The sequence below is a fragment of the Scatophagus argus genome, chromosome 23 (genome assembly GCF_020382885.2).
Source record: "Scatophagus argus isolate fScaArg1 chromosome 23, fScaArg1.pri, whole genome shotgun sequence".
Classification (NCBI taxonomy): Eukaryota; Metazoa; Chordata; class Actinopteri; family Scatophagidae; genus Scatophagus; species Scatophagus argus.
Genome location: NC_058515.1, coordinates 14,258,501 through 14,273,482, shown reverse-complemented (window position 1 = coordinate 14,273,482; position 14,982 = coordinate 14,258,501). Strand labels below are relative to the sequence as shown.

The 14,982-nt window shown below is 46.4% G+C and overlaps 1 long non-coding RNA gene across 2 annotated transcripts in view; it reads left to right on the top strand.

Annotated features, from left to right (window-relative positions):
- LOC124054774 overlaps positions 1-14,982 on the top strand; it is a 36,479-nt gene that overhangs the window by 7,710 nt on the left and 13,787 nt on the right. For both annotated transcript variants that reach the window (XR_006842472.1, XR_006842473.1), the window contains exon 3: positions 11,956-12,068. This is a non-coding gene — a long non-coding RNA (uncharacterized LOC124054774). The remainder of the gene's footprint in view (positions 1-11,955; positions 12,069-14,982) is intronic.

The following is a 14,982-nucleotide window of genomic DNA, read 5'->3' as shown; positions in this document are numbered from 1 at the left end:
AAAAGAATCTGAAAGCAACAAAACAACAAGCCCCTCTGAGTTAGAAATGACCCCTGAGTCATCCTGAACGGCTCCTCGGGATCAGGGAACCGACCGGCGCTCCGGCACCGCAGTCCCGCCTGGTGCCGGCTTTTCTGCATGTGCTTTAGTTCTGAGGACACAACATGACTCTGCTGGTGTTTCAAGCTGCACAGACTGTGAATATCAGCCATGTTTCCTGTCCCATATGTTTTCACCCTCTCACACTCCTACTAACCATCTGCCAGATGTGAGTGTGTCGCGGTCAGGGCAGCATGATGGGAGGAGGAGGGAAAGAGGAGACAGAGGTACAAGTTCACACCTGTCAGGTTCATGGCCTCGGAGAAGACGGCGAGAGAGAGAGGTGAGAAGTCTGAACAACTCTTTCCTTCCTTCCTTCCTTCCTTCCTTTCTGCTTTTGTTTGAAGAGCACGTGCAGGCAAACCTCCGAGCTCCAGCAAGTTTTACTGGGGGTGAAAAAATCTCGAAAGCAGAATAATGTTTAAGAATTTCCCTCACCTGTTCACCTTGTGATACCTGCGTTGTGTCAGTGTGTGCTGCGGTCCCTCAGCGCTGAGACACCTCATGTCCTCCTGCACGTACTGCAATACGCACAGGACGTCAGAAGATCAGTGAGTTAATGCATCAGGATGCTTGCACTGAGGTTCTCGGATTGGAAATGTCAGGCAGTTTGTGGTTTTGGCTGAAACGTCTCAGCAGCTCGGATGTGTGGCCGTGAGATTTTGTTTTCACACTGAGGATCATCTGCAGTAACTTCTGTCATCCTTTAAGTCTTCGTCAGGCTCCATCACCAGGTCAAACTTTTGTCTGATAGTTTGCTTTATGATCAGATATTTGCACTGCTGTGCTTGTTGTTGTGTGAGGCTAAGGAGCAAGCATTAGCATGCACGCTAGCTGCACGCCACCTGCCCGTCCAGTCGTAGCTGAGCATTTAGCAGCTGAAGAACCACTCTAGAGTTGCGGAGTCGGTCTCGGACTTGACGTGGCCCCACATGAATGCTGATGTGTGTTTTGCATGATTGTCTAATTGGTGTCCTGCAGGTAAAGTTACTCGTGCTGCTGCCGACCGATCAATACCACAAAACAAAAAATAAATTGGTAACTTATGACACCGAAGCTTATCAGAAAATGTCATTTTTCTTTCAAGTTTTATAAGTTTCTTTTGGCTTCCAGCTCCAATTATTGCATCAAAAAAGGAAAACAATGCCTTCATCTTTCCCGGCCTGAAAAGTGTGCTGCACATTTTATGGCTGCAGCTTTATCATAAATATGGCTTTCATCTTGATGAAATAAAAAAGTATATATAAACACAGCTCAGAGGGATTATAGGAACAAAAGGTGAACCCCCTTCAAATGAGGAACGAGATTATTTTATTAAAACACTGGCACGCGAGATAACGATACGGCTTTCAAAGCCCACGAAGCACGACACGCTTTGAAAATTATACTGCTGTCGTGTGCACAAACGCTCCAACACAAGATCCTACTGAAGAGTATAAGATGCTAATAGGAAAAAGACTTTGATGCAATGAGAAAAAGATATCAATAAGAGCTTTTCCCTCTGTGATGAAAGCAGTGTGTTTCTGTGTTTGAGCCTTGCTGCCCTGCTGCTGAACTGTGGGCCTGTGCATGATTACCAGAAGAGAGAAGAATGTGGTTCACTAACACGAGCCCCGAGGACGGTGCCTTCCCAGGCTGTAAAACTCATTCTGGAGCTGAACGCACACACACACACACACACACACACACACACACACACACACACACACACACAGCATCACTCAGATGGATGCCCTGCTGCTTTCAAACTCAACAGCTGTCGGGGTGTGAAACCTGATAAAAGCTGCGAAGAGACTGAAGGGATCGTCCAACTTTTGATAATAAGGTGATACTTTACTGATGCAGCAGAGGTCAAAGGTCAGAGTTAAGCTGTGGAGCAGCACTCCTGGGTGGGAGCGACTTAGCGACTTGCTCACTAATGCTAATGCGGTAATCAATATTATTTTACATGGACACTAATTCAAAAGACGTATGACAAGCCTTCGCTCAGTGGAGCCTATTCTGGCTTATTGTTTTGGCTTAGTTTAACATACATATGATAGTTATCTTATGCAATGTACTTAAATTCCCCAACTCGACTGGATTTAACTTAACACACACACGTTTGTGTATCAGAAATGTTCTGAGGAAGCGTTTACGTTCAGGAAACATCAGGGGGAACCTCGTGTTGATGCTCCTCTTACGGCTGTGAACCCTGGTCACTGAACCTGTGCACCTGCCACTTTAGCAACCATTAAAGTCTTAAGAGCAGAACACAACATCACGGTCGTTAAACCTTAATGATCTATAAATATGACTGACTTTTATCACTGCGCCATTACGTGCTTTAATGCAGGGAGTTTAATATTTTTTATTGCATTATTAGTGATGATGCTCCATAAACAAGTAGTATAAAAGCCTGTCTCCTAAAACGTGTTTTAAGAGACCTTTCGGTTTATACCTGATGACGCCATGTGCCAGGAGTCACAGAGAGCATGTGTCACCTCGGGCGCCGCCGAAGAAACGGAATTTATCAAGCAAGAAACGATTTGAAGGCTAAGTGGAGGGTCGGGGTCAGAGTCTGAGAGTCTGCTTTTATTATTCAGCATCTGATATTTATGAGATGGATTGATCGCACACAAAGAGAGCGCAGCAGCTCGCTGGTGTAATTTACAGCTCGTCAGAGGTCAAAGGCACCGCCAGGACGTGGTGACATCATGCAAATAACGATGTGTGGCGTGGACGGAGACGATACGCCGAGGACCGCCGACCCTGCACAGAAAACCTCGGGGTTACATCTAAACAGCCTGAGCTGTGCATATTCTTGGATCAATCAAACCAACCTTTCAAACAATCACATGCACTTCGAAGATCTTTTGACAAATCAAAGGAAGCTAAAAAGTATCTAGAGATTAATGTGCACCGTTAAGAGGCAGGAATGTTTAATATAATATAATCAAATTCATTATGGGGTCAATAATCAGCTGCCTCAGTGACGGCTTTGGGCTGAAGGGGGACTGAGACAGGAAATCTGAAGGTTAGAGCGACCCAGGAGAGGAGTCACTGCAGGCAAATAACGAGCTGAGGAAACACTTAAAAAGCAAATCAATAAATAAAGAAGAAACCGAGAGAGACGGAGATGAAGAAGGATTCGTCAGTCGAGTGTGTGAACACAGAACTGGATAGAGCTGTCAGCTTTTCAAACACACACAGGCCCTCCGGTTCATCACACACACACACGCACGCACACACACACACACACCCTGCAGGGGTCTTGATTTACGAGTTTGCGGTCATGTGCTCGGCTGGCAGTTGCCGCCGGTGACGATTGAATCACAGACCACAATGATGTCATATCTGTCTGGCTTGATAGCACGTGTGTGTGTGTGTGTGTGTGTGTGTGTGTGTGTGTGTGTGTGTGTGTGCGTGCGTGCATGTATTTCTTTGGAAGTTCTAAAGACCGACTGACCTCAGCTTTACAGTAAATCTCTCCCATTTTCTTCTCGTCGTCTCAGTCTTTCACCCTGAAGATGAGACCTGATGCCACATGTGCAATTAGTGGCAGTGAACGCAGCCTGCGGGGCTGATGAATGGAGACTTACCCGGGATTACCTCGGCCGCCATTACTGAGGGCACGAGGAGAGCCGTCGCCGTATTTATTAATGGAAATCATGATGTGCACTCATGATTTTTAAATAAGGGTTTTAGGGTACGTTGATGGAACAACCAGCATCCATTACTTTAATTTGAATAAAGTGAGACGGGGACTGTGGTCAGCATGCTGAGGTCACGTGATCCTGAACTTCTTCTTTCTGATGATTTCAGGTAGTTTCTCCTCCGGGATTTGTTGAATTGTGATGCAAATTAAACGACTGTCATGTTTGCATCTTCGACGCATCTGAATGAGCAGTGAACATTTGGAAACTCAAACAGGTAACAGATTTAAGCTTTGATTTTGGATTATCATCCTCATCAGACTGATTAAATCACATGACCGTCGCACATGTATTGGATGAATTTCCCCCGTTTGTGTGTTGGGGTTGGTGTGTTTAGCAAGAGTTTCTTTCTCTGCATTCATTGATCTCTTTTCTGATTCTTATGTGTTATTTGTTTTAATTATTTGTTGTGTTATTTGTTGTGTTATTTGTGTGGTCACACAGTCAACTTTCAGGTCTTGTCAACAGTTTTCGCGCTGCTGTTTAACTCCTGGTGTGTCCTTTTCATCTCGAGACGCCCCGACATAAGGATCACTTTTTATCCCACTGATTCTCCACCTGTCAGCATTCTCATCGGTCCGTCCTTAAATGTCTTCCTGCAGGTGGTCCCCCTGCTGTAGTCCCCCCCAGGTGTCTAAATAGGAAGATGCTGAAAGACGTGACAGATTCCTCGAGGGATGAAGGCTGTTATGGATATTCAAAGACTGTTTCACACAGCGATAGACGTCACGGAGGCCATTAGCAGGCATTAGAGTCAGGTGCAGTGGACAGACGTCAGCGTCTTTATCATCGCACTCCTCCACCTTTAATCAGAGCGTCACTCATCCTGTTCTTTCTCTCATCCCGCTTTCATTCCCCTCTCCGCACCTCGTTGGGGAAGAGGACAAATGATGCTGGATGAAATGTGAACATGAGTGTCAGGCGAGAGAACACCTCGAGCAGGATGTCCTGACAATAATGAGGGGGTGAGGCAGAAAATGAACAAGAAAACGTATTTGTGGACACGTCTTTTTGTCTTTCTTCATTTACTCAGTCGTGGCTCTCTTGTCTTTTCTTTCCATCCGTCTCTCTGCACCTTTGTTTTAACGAGATTGTCCTGACAGAAAAGTAATTTGGGTCGTCACTCAGACGTGGCAGAGAGGCAGCGACTGCAGTTGAACTTTGGCCTGGAGTCTGGCACACATGTCAAACTGTTATTTCTGGTTTTGACAGAGCAATGAAAGCTCAGTGAAGACGTTATTCACGTACTCCATCTGTCGTGTGGGGGAGCAGACCCACAGATAAACCAGCTTCTGTGCTTGTATGAGACGGACATGCATCTTAATGAAATGTGTCCGTAGGGGACATGTTAGGACTTTTCTCACTCTGGGTGATATTAGCGTAGGTAAATGCAGACAAAGAAAGACAGAAACTTTTATAGGAACTGTAAAAAAAAATTGCTTACATAAAAGTGCATCTTAAGTGACAGAATATTCCTCCAGCAGTCGTGCTCAGACCGGCTCTGAGTGAAACTCAGAGCTGCTCTGTGCGAGGCACGGCCGTGGCTGCAGGGCCCCACGTTAGCGCCGAACTCTGGTGGACTTGGGTTGACCTCGGGGAGAATTCTGGTTCACATCTGATCAGGGACTGCTGTCTTTCTCCCTACTTTTCCTTCATTTTCTGTCATCTCATTACTGTTTGCGCCCTTTGGCCATAAGCACCCTGCAGTTCCTGCTGGAGGAATTGCGACATGATGGCATCTTCTGTTAGAGCCTGCTTGCGGTGTAACTTCCCACTCAAATTCCACAGGCCCAGTTTGTAACACACACGTTCTGTTCAGAAAGTTTTAGCCCGAAAGCTCAAGCCAAAATACCTGAGTGACATCATTTGAATATGTTTCCCAGCCTTTAGAAGAGCTCCTTCAGAGCCACAGAAGACTTTACACAACTGGTTTCACAGGCTGAACACACACAGGCCCAAACCCAAGTGAAAACTGCTGAATTCGCACCAAAAGAATGAAAAAACGTTCAGCTGAAACTGATTTTTGATCATAGCACTGAATGTTTACCTCAGTCTGCTTGCATCTTTTCTTCCTTCCTTGCCACCCTGTGTCTGTCCATCCATCCATCCATCCATCCATCCATCCATCCTCGGGGGTCACATGCTGGTTTTGTCTTTTTTTTCGGCCCCTCGCTGACTCTCCGCCCCTCTTTTCCATTCCTTTCTCTCTCTCACTCTCCCAGCAGAAACGCTTTATTGTGGTTTTTGGTGTTTTGGTGGAATTATTCCTCCTTACCCCCCGAGCTTTGGCAAATGACGGAATAATCCCATGGTAATTCCTCAGCGCTAACCACAAACATGCTTCCCCCCCGCCTCCTCTTCTGAGAGTGTGTTCATACATGTGTGTGACTGTGGGTACTGCTTGCTCTCTGACGTCTGTGGAAAAGAGTTCCCTCTCCGCTCTGCTCGCCCCCCCTGAAGCTGCAGGGTCATATGTTCGACAGAGAGGGGTTTGAACGGCTTTGCATTAACAACATGTAGCCAGTACGACTTCATAATGAGCACCGCACGACTGATGTGACCTTTCACGCTTATCTCCTAAACCAGAGTTTGTCCACATTATTGGTGCTCGTCCCAGAACTCACCTGCCAATCAAAGTTTCTTTCCTCTTTCTTTCACAGTGGCTGTCATTGTTAATGCCGCCTGTCCAGTTCTTCCTGTGTTTATTCCAAACGCAGCACTTCAGGCAAAGCAGCCTCCTTCACAACAGCGAATAGGAAGGCTTCATCGTAAATGCACAAGTCAGAGCTGATTTTAACAGAGCCTTCACATCCTGCGTCACAGAGACATTCGAGAGCGCGTCAGTCAGGCAGGCAGTTTCTTTTCTTATGTGAAAATGAGGCTTTGAGACTTTTACACCTGCGAACAATCTTGTTCCTCGTGAAACAAAGTTCTCGCATGTCAAACATATGCTCAGATGTAGGACGTCGGACTGTCTGAAGTCCTGCTAAGACTCAGCAGAAGCAGCGACGGTCGGGTTGCATTTGATGCAGCAAAATGAGGGTCTGAGGACTGTGAATATTTGAATATTTTACAGCGAAACAAATGAGGGTAATTTTAACCCCGAAATACTGAAGGATGAAGCAGGAAAAGCGGTTGAAGCGGTCAGTTAGAGGAGCTGCTTTCAGAGTGAGGGGTCAGGGTCAGGTCACGGGGAGGGTGAAGGTCAGCTGTTTGGGGGTTTAGGTCAGAGTGCATGTATGATATGACCTAATTTGTTTGTCCATAGGATTACTCTGTGTGTGTGTGTGTGTGTGTGCATGTGTGTGTGTTTGGGTCAGTGCCACCAACCTCGCTGAGCCAGTAAATCTGACAGAACATTTGTTTGGCCTCTGAACCATGATCACCCCTCAGAGTCCTGTGTGTGTGTGTGTGTGTGTGTGTGTGTGTGACTTTTACTAAGGCCTGCTTAAACCATCAGTGAGGAAGAGCAGATACAGTGCAGGGTGTGGGGAAGGAAGAGGATGAAAACCAAATGATACAATAAAACGAAAGTGGAACAAAATTAAGTTTGTAAGATTTTGCTCTTTCAGAACGTTGCCAGTTTGCTTTTTGTCCTCTGATGGAAGCCATTATGAGCTGATACTGACCAACAATGAAAACATCATTCGTGAACAAAGCTGTTCGATTCTTTGAGGGAGCTAAGAGTTAATTAAGCTGCAATCTGTGGAGCAGATTGTTCTGCAGCTGCAGCCAAATAAAATTTCAAGATTCATCTTAATTTAAACCTCATCTGTGGCGTCTGAGAACATCAGGCCAAGGTGGCGATGGAGGGTATGCCATCAACGTCAGGGGTCGGGAGAAAACTTTAACTAAATCCTGCTTATTTTTCTCTGGTGCTTTCTCTTGGATTAACGTGCGAACCAGATTCTGTGAAAATCCATCCAGTGGCAGTTGGAGAATTTTCAGTCAAAACCACAAATGTCTCAAATGGTGAAGCTGGAGGAAAAAGTCATGGTTGAACCAGGACGATGGAAACGACGCTCTCTGTGCAGCGTACAGCAAAAAGCTGAAGCGCTGAGTCGTCCTCCAGGCTCCGTCTTCTCCTCCTCCTCCTCCTCCTCCATCCCCCCTTCCCTCTGTTCCCTCTGGTGATCGTCCAGAGCCCAGCAATGACCATGAACTCCCACAGCAGAAACGCTCCTCCTCTGCACTCTTCACCCCTGGGCTTTTAGGTGGAGAAATGGAACGAGAAGAAATTGCAAAGCGGGCCGTGATGGGAGGAAAGTATGTGGAAGGAAATGAGAAAAGGAAAGTGCAAGACAAAAAGAACGTCAGTGGCATTTTCCCTGCGCACTCTTCACCTCCGGGATGGGCAGGGTGAAAAGGGCGGCGAAAGAGGGCGAGAGCTCCTGTTGAGGGGAGATCGAATAGAAAATATGAAGAGAGAAGGGAGGACAGCAGGATGAATGGCTATGAGAGGGTTTTAACAAGCATGTTGGGGTCTCAGCAGAATCAGGGGGCCCCTCTTTAGTGAGAAGAGACTGTATATTTGTGGGTGTTTTAAACACAATGACCCTCAGCTTCCCATCGAGACGAGAGGGTGATGAGCGGACGAGAGAAGAGAGGAGAGTGGCTGGGAATAAGAGATGACAAGATGAAATAAACATATAAGGAATTGAGCGAATGAATCAGTCGGAATCGGAAAATAATGAGGCTCAAGGCTTTGCGTATCCATGGACCGCCGCTCTTTCGCCAAAGTCCACCGAATCAGCCAGCTGTTGCTTGACATGAATGAAATGAAGCGGAGCAAATCGAAGAGGAAAAGCAAATCAAGTGGGAGGAAGACGAGGGGCGACTTTCTCTAATTCTTCCCCATCAGGTCAAAAGGAGACTTCGAGTTGGACTTCCTGACCTTCCTGTGCCTGTAACACCAGCCTTGTGAACCCTCATCACGACATTACAAACCCTCTCCACCACGCTATGAACTCCCTGCGAGCCCATCAAGGACACACTTACGAGCCCCCGAGCGCTATTTAAACCACAATTTCCCAGGCAGGCGCTCTGCGCTGCACAAAGGCCCTCCTGTCACCCAAACTGACACCAAAACCTCTCCGGTCAGCCCGCTACACATGGAGGAGTGGCCTTGTGGCTTGGAAGTTGTGCTGTGACTGCGAGGTCATGGGTTCAGCCTCTGCAGTGGTCAGTCAATAAGACACTACCCTCCGTCTGACCCTTTGGAGGCCTTTAACTTAATCATTTCCCATAGCAAATGCCAATAATGCAATAAAACAAAGCGCAATGAAGCATGTAATGTAATAAGAAGCAAATAATGCAAGAAAACATCAAGACAATAAAGTAATGGCGTTGCTGCCAGTATCGTTAAACTAATTTGTTGACGATTAACCCTGATCTCAAGCCAATTTTAGATTTAATAGGACATGAGTATCTAAGGGAGCTCAACGACCTTGACAAAGAGATTCATCAAAATCAGAGGAATAAGTTGAAAAAAAAAAAGTGTAGTCAGTTCTCATAACTTTAAAAAATCGGACTCTTGGCCAAAGCCTGACCTCTGACAGCACCTTCTGAAATGTCAAAAATGCAGCGGCATGGACGAGAAAATAAGCCAGGTTTTCTCATTTCCTCAAAAATTGCCTCTTCAGAGTCATATAAGACTTTTGCAGGATGCTAATGATTTGTTTTAGCAGCGGGGGAGGGGTGGGGGGGTTCTATGGTAGCATGTTATAAATACCTTGAGGGCCCCTTAGCAGCATCTTACGAGAGCTTTATGAACTGCTCGTGAACCCCGGGTCTTTTCCCAGGCACCTTAACGTAAACAACACAGAGGCTCCTTAACCCCCAACGCCGTCGACTTGCTTAACAAGACACATTAGCACAGTCAGGGCAAACCTCAGCTGCCTTTTCTTAAGTCAAATAATGTGCCTGTTGACAAATCGGTACATTTGGTGACATTTAGTGGGCATACAAGAAGAAGCCAGATCAAGATCCCTCTGTGGCCTTGTGTTGTGTGATCCAACTACATGTTTTAAATTTTGTCTTTTACTGTCACCAGCCCAAAGCACACCTGTGATGTAATCATAATGTTTAAAAAAGTTTTGTGTTCAGGTTTTCGTTGAGTGTCCATTATCAAGGATTAATTGACACCCTACAGCCAATCAGTATTCACTCAGACCGCAGTACAAATTCAGCTATAACACAAACTATAATAACTGAAACTATAACACAGGCACAAAATCAATAAATTCAACGTTTTTCCGGACATTTTATAGACTGAACAACACTTAATATTAACCATTAGTTACAGCTCTGGATTTAACCAATATCACACAGTCCCTGAAGCTCCATGATGGCGCCAGATGTCATTTCTGCTTCAAAGAAGCTCACTGGGCTCCTGTACTGCAGTACGGATTTTCCATGTTCCAGGCTAATTAGTTTGTCACAGGACCCAAATCCGTCTCCTCTGGCTCCCATTCCGGTTTAACACGCCCTGAGAGCCTTTTACATGCATGTTCTTTTTACAAACAGGCGAAGAGGGTGTGAGAGTTACGGACGAGGATGTGGAGTCCATGTTAACAGTGTGGGAGACGTGACTTTTCCCACTCGTATACTGACAGACTGTCAGGCGAGGGTCAGCGACGTACTGCGACACGAGTGTGTGTAGGTGTGAGTCAGCCAGCTAAAGGCCGATCCCTGCGCCAGCTCTCTGTTCTGTGTCACAGTTTGAGGGCCGCTCAGAGTGAACACATCATTAAACCTCAATAAAAAGCCTCTATTCACCCCCCAAATTATTACTGCAACATGTGTGAATTGGGCAAGTTGTAATGAGCGCGTAGTAAAGCTCGGTACAGTACGGGAGAAAGAGGGATCGAGTTCACAAAGAGTGCTGTATTCCTCCTGTAAAAGCCTTTGTATTTTGCAATATTCCTGGAAGAGGTTTGTGTGTTCACAGCGGTCAGTCCAGTCATGTTACTGTAATCATCACTGTAGGTGCCAGAGGAAGCCGGGCGGGAAGAGTCGGGGAGACGTGACCTAAAGGCCCAGTGACACCAGAGCAATCAAGACTCATCCATGCATGAAGCCCTTTTAGTGGCTCAGTGGCGTATTGACTGCTCTCAGGGCTGGTTTGTCAACTACTGTAGCTGGCAAGCTAACGGCTAACTTGTTAGCAGTACAAAATCACCACAGTTCTCTGTGATTTTTGGGATTTTGTCTTGTGAACTGCTTACTCGCTTGTGTTGTTCACCTGAGTGGGGATCATCTTAATTAACGAGGAGCTACTTGAGTAGGGAAGTATGTCTCTCACACAGCCAGCTTGAGGCTTGAATCAGACCCAAGTCACAAATTTGATGACTTCAGATTCGACCAAAATCCAAAAAGGCTTGTGAGTTGCCTGCATAGAGCCCTGATGAACTGGAGCTTCCACTTCAGTGATGGACCTCACTGATGTCAGTGCTTTTGGAGTCACATGAAGGTGTAATGGTCATATGTCCATAAACTATTGGCCATTAGTTTTAAAATGGCAGACCCCTTGATTTTCATGCATTATGCTATAGTCTAAGTGTGTGTGTGTGTGTGTGTGTGTGTGTGTGTGTGTGTGCGTGTACTGGCATGCATGTGCCCGCCCAGGTCACCACATTCAAGCTCCCTGTTACAAACCAAGTTCAAGTGAGTCTCAACACCACCGCATTGTGATTCAGCTACACACACACACACACACACACACACACACACACACACACACTCACACAGGGCAATGATCTGCGTCACAGCCTGTACAGCAAGCTGGACTGGGATTTGACCACAGCCTACGCAAAACGGCTGGCTGGGCACACACACACACACACACACACACAGACCCTCTCACCCGACAGGGTTTGGGAAGACCTGGTCCTGAGCCGGGGGTTTGCGTTTTGGCCGTCACTCTTCAGCTTTGCCGCTCGGTGACTCAAAGTTCTCCTTCAGCTTTCTGCTTTTTCACTTTATGGACGTTTTCGCTGTCGTTATTTTGCTCTTTCGTGTCGTTGTTGCTAGTTGACCAGAACTGACTTGGACTTGGAAGAGATTCACCTCACAGAAGTCAAGTCAAGCAAGTCCAGGTCAAGCCCTAATCAGTTAGAGAGTTAACGATATTAATAATCAGCTTTATGTCTGTTGCTTTCAGAGTTACGCTTTTACGGACTCCAGTGCAGAGCTGAAGTATCACCTCACCCAGGAGACCCATCTCATCCAGAGGGCCCATGCTGCTCATCCACAGGGCTCACCTTCACCGTGAGGGTAAGCCAGTTGCTGCTACCAAGCAAATCACTCAGAGTGCTGCTGATTGGACAAACACACACACACACACACACGAGCGTCCACTAATGCATGCATGCAAACTGGCAAACAGAGTCTGTGTGACCTCGAGGCAGCCCCAGTCATGTGGTTGTGGGAATGTCGCTGGGATTTGTGTTTCAGTGACTGCAATAACAGGGATCAAATGGGAACATGTGGGTAGAATTCCAAAGCCGGGACACAACGCAGCGGCACTCGTACAGGCACATTTTGATGTTGCTGTTTTTCATGCGGGTTAGTTTAATGGCATTTTTGTTTATCATTAACGCAGCGAGCGGCCATGTGAGTCAAAGACGTGCGACAAAGCTCATGCGAGAAAGATGTGAGGCCCGAACACACCACGTCCTCTCTGGTCAACCAGAGCGACTCCCAAAATATCCATTCAAACGCAGAACTCCAAATGACCCCGATAATCATTTCATAATGACTTTTATTGTCATGCGGCCAACCAAAAGCTGTTTTCAACACGTCACGGTCTGCTCCATCCGTTTTACTTCCACCCGTCCGAGGTCGGGTCGCATTGGTGGCAGCAGATTCCAGAAGTCCCTCGCCTCAGCAACATTTTAAAGCTCCTCCGGGGGTAAAGGTAACAATACCACAGTGTCAAACTACTCACAAGTAAAAGTACTACTTTTGCAGAAGCTTACAGTCTACATCTATTCTACACCAGTTTGACCCCAACATGTCCACACGGCTTTGACCACAGTCACATGCAAGGTCAAAGGTCACATTCAGCTGCAAACAGGAGCTTGGAGCATCTCATCGACGCACACTGCAGCGAGGAGAGTCGTGCTCCGGTCATTGTCCTCAGATAGTTTGGAGGATTGTTTAAGGTTTTCCGCTGACAGCAGTGATGTGTTTTCATTTTCCTCTTTTTGTTTTTCGGATCAGGCCCGAGGTTTGTTCCTGTCACACGGATGTCATTACGTCCCTGCTGCTTTCTGCATGACGGTGCCTCACAAACTGTTGGCGTTGCTCTGTGCTGCGCTTTGTCTTAACGTGACAGAGTTTGTTGCCCACGTCGGCGAAGGTGTGCGTGCGTGCACTCGTCGTCCCGCGGAGGGAAGCTCACAAACCAGTTGTGGCCATGAGATGTTTTATGCATGAACAGCACTTGTAGGAGAAAGCTGGTATTTCCTGTATCTGTACACACACACGGTCCCTGCTGTCCTTTTGCACTCGTCTTTTTTAAATTTCCTGCGTTTTGTGTTTGTGATGGCTGGATGCTTGTTTGGTTTGGTGGGGAGGACGGGGGATATAGGCCAGTTTTCATAAAGGACAGTACTTAAAGAATCCTTCGGGCAGGGTCACAGCACTCAACTTTCCTCCAAAATCAAGTTTTGTAACATCTGTGACCTCTTGTCTACCCGGTCAAAGCCTCTTATTGGATTCACTTTATCCACCTGCTCCTGACATACTGAGAGAAAAAACCTGCAGATTTCTGATACCCGATGACTTAACAGTTGAGAGGACTTTGGAGGAACTTGGCGGTTTCATTTGTACGACCACACAGTGAAGCATCGGGTGGCTGTGAGTGGTTTGGCCTGAGTGCGGCGCGTGGATGTCAATGAATAAATAAAACCTTCACACGTCCACTGTTTTCTTTTTTCCCGTTGACTGAGACAGCTGGAAGCACTCGCTTCTCGCTCAAACACAGAAAGGAAGTAACATGTTAGAAATCAAAAGTTTCCAGTGACCATGTGTTGCCTTCAAACACCACTCGAAACGCTGTAATTTTGTGATTTTCCTCACTCGCTCTGTTGTTCTTCTGCTTCAAGGCGTCCGTCTGCTCCTTCGCCTGCCAGTCTTCTTCATTCAGGAGCTGCTTGTAGATCTCAGAGTGTGTTTTAATAAGGAGGCTGCTTGCAGGATTTTCCCCTCAGCCTTTCTGAATCTGGATCTGTTTGTCCACGACCTGGATCTGCTCTTGCAGCTTCTCCCTGCACAGGTCAGTCCAGATCTTTACATTTTCAAGCTCTTCGTGAAAAGCCTGGAGTTCCTGCTGCGGTGAGCCATTGTGGCAGCTCATGGCCTCTTCTCACACTTTCATTTCATCGTCCATTTTGGTTCTGGATCTCTTTGTACAACTCCTGAATCTTGTGTTTTTGCTGCCAAGACCAGCGGTGATGCTCCAGCTCCTCAGTGGCGGAGGGCTCGTCGGAGCTACGTTTGTGGACCTTGTTGTGAGGCTCAGTCACTTCTTCTTGAAGGGAGACACATTTTTCTCTTTTCCTTTGCCTTTGTTTTGGACTGGGATCAGTTCCTCATCTGCGCTGCAGTCTTCTGTTGCCAGAAGTCTGATTTCACCTTTCTGTCTACTTCTTCAGAGCAACAGCCAGAGGGACTCGTGTTGCCGTTGTTGTTTTGTCATTCCATCCAACAAACTGCATAAAATAAAAAAAACAGAACAAACAATGGCCATAAAAGGGAAATTCTTAGTTCGGTATTCAGTAACACTGATATTACATCGTTAAGGAAACATTTTCAAATGTAACTTTGTGTTAAAAACAATACGGCATCGTGCAGCTGCTGTCGCTTTTCTAACTTCTGCACGGAGGCTGAGAAAACTGAGGCTGTAAAAAGAAGATTTGCTCAAAAAGAAGTATGTTAAGAAGGAAAAAAAATGGAAAAGGGAGGAAAAACAGACAATTATCTCCATGTCGTCCCCAAGCTTTCTTAAGCCCTTCTCAGGCATGGAATATGGAAGACGGCTGCCATTGCTGGAAGGAGCAGCACGCTTGGCGAGTGTTGGGAGTGGTGCTACAGCGGTCTGTTAAGAAGTTATGATATCAAGGAAAAAGAGTGTTTTCTGTTCTTTCACAGCCTGCCACCAGTGATGGATTTTAAAAACTACTTT